The 2,128-nt window shown below is 38.6% G+C and overlaps 1 non-coding gene across 1 annotated transcript; it reads right to left on the bottom strand.

Annotated features, from left to right (window-relative positions):
• Positions 1-1,809: 1,809 nt before the first annotated feature.
• Trnas-cga (transfer RNA serine (anticodon CGA)) lies at positions 1,810-1,884 on the bottom strand. The gene has a single exon. It is a non-coding gene; the product is annotated as a tRNA-Ser (tRNA).
• Positions 1,885-2,128: the final 244 nt, after the last annotated feature.

Here is a 2,128-nt window from a genome sequence, read left to right as displayed (position 1 = left end):
TACTTGGTTGTGGGTCATCCACCATTTTTACTATTATGACTCTATGAGGTTGCTGCATCTGTTGTGGCATCTCATACTGTGCTGGTAACCAATGTAGTTGTTGATTAGGAACTGACGTTGGTATAACAGTAATGTTATACTGTCATTCACCGGATGATTCTTACCCTGTGGTGTTTGCTTTGAATGGCAGTTTGCTGGGCCTGTTTCTTGTCCTTATTCATACCTCTCCCTCATATTTTTGGACTGAAATACGGCATTATAGTCCCCTTCATTTCCCCTCTTTCTATTAAACTTGTTGCTCCTAAACGGATCCCTATTGGAACTGTTGTTACCATTGCTTCCATCCTTGACTTTCGTTCAAGTTTTGATGATTACCAAGGGCCCAGACTGTGTAATACCTTTTTTTTAAATTTTTCTCGCAATATCAATTTATATGAAAGTTTTCTTTCCCTCATTAGGAACAAGAAATTGATACATCTCATCAGAAGATGGCTTTTAAAATTATCTTCGTAACTTGTTTCAGTGTTGCATGAGCGCACTTATGTTTTAGATCACATACAAAAAGGAAGTGCAATTTTTACTTGTGCATCAACAGTCTGTGTAGTAAATGCTATGTGTGATAAAAATACAAAAATAAAAAATTTACATTAACAATTATCATAGTTGTAGGAATATTTTTATTTATTACTCCAACACTGTTCACAAGCTTGACTGTTGTCTGCACTCATACGAAGAGGCAGTAATTTCTTTCATCTTGCAAGACATCTTAAAATATACACTAATCATCAAAATTTAATGGATGGACTGTATGATCGGAAACCGTAGAAAAGTAGAGGTAATCAAAGAATGATAGCGTAACTTAATGGTGACTTCTGTTAAATATATGTATGTATAATAATCGAACAATTGACTTTTTGTTAAGCACCAAGTTTGCAGCAAAATACGGTTTGTGTGACTTCAGTACTGGTACGTTGCACTGTATTTTTCTTATGCTGCGAAGAAGATTGTTCATTGCACCAAATTTAGTTTCAACAAGAATTCATGCTTTAATTCCAGTACGGCAAGTAGTAATAACCTCTTATTACGTAAGTTTCATGCCGCCTTATAGTCTTTGTGTTAGGTGTTTGGCTGCCTCCCAGCACATTTATTCCAAAAATTGACCAACAGAACTGACACAAGGTGCATAAATCATTGTATCTTTGCACCAAACAAGGTGGCACAGTGGTTAGCACACTGGACTCGCATTCGAGAGGATGACAGTTCAAGCCTGCATCCGGCCATCCTGATTTAGGTTTTCCACGCTTTCCCTAAACAGCTTCGGGCAGATGCCGGGATGGTTCCTTTGAAAGGGCATGACCAATTTCCTTTCCTATACCAATGAACTCGCTGTTTGGTCCTTCCCCAAAATCAACCAACCAACCAATGTATCTTTGCTACCCGTTTTTCCTTCGAGTAAAAAATGTAGGCCTACAATTAATTTTTCACACATGTAGGGATGCCACCACTATTGAAATAAGTGGTTTGGCTATAAATAACACCATACATTGTGATTACGTAGGCTTTCCCGGCGTAATAAGTCATGAAAGTCTCTTCGGGTCTGCTGCTGGATCCTAAAATCAACTTTACTCGATATTTCGGCAACACCATACATTTACCAGAAATACCTTTACAAGATGCATACTTTTCCATCTATGTCTTTCTCGTAAGAAGATATGAACAAGACTAAAATAATTGCAAAGATCTACAAATCAGAGTAAAATTATTGCGAAAATATATTTCTTTTGAAACTTACTGGCAGATTAAAACTGTTTGCCCGACCGAGACTCGAACTCGGGACCTTTGCCTTTCGCGGGCAAGTGCTCTACCAACTGAGCTACCAAAGCACGACTCACGGCCGGTATTCACAGCTTTACTTCTGCCAGTACCTCGTCTCCTACTTTCCAAACTTTACAAAAGCTCTCCTGCGAACCTTGCAGAACTAGCACTCCTGAAAGAAAGGATATTGCGGAGACATGGCTTAGCCACAGCCTGGGGGATGTTTCCAGAATGAGATTTTCACTCCGCTGCAGAGTGAAAATCTCATTCTGGATATATTTCTTTTGTTTTCATTGTTCTCACTCTTTACTAC

The sequence above is a fragment of the Schistocerca nitens genome, chromosome 5 (assembly GCF_023898315.1).
Source record: "Schistocerca nitens isolate TAMUIC-IGC-003100 chromosome 5, iqSchNite1.1, whole genome shotgun sequence".
Lineage (NCBI taxonomy): Eukaryota > Metazoa > Arthropoda > Insecta > Orthoptera > Acrididae > Schistocerca > Schistocerca nitens.
Note: the sequence above shows the minus strand (reverse complement) of the source record. Positions and strands in the feature narration are given on the sequence as shown.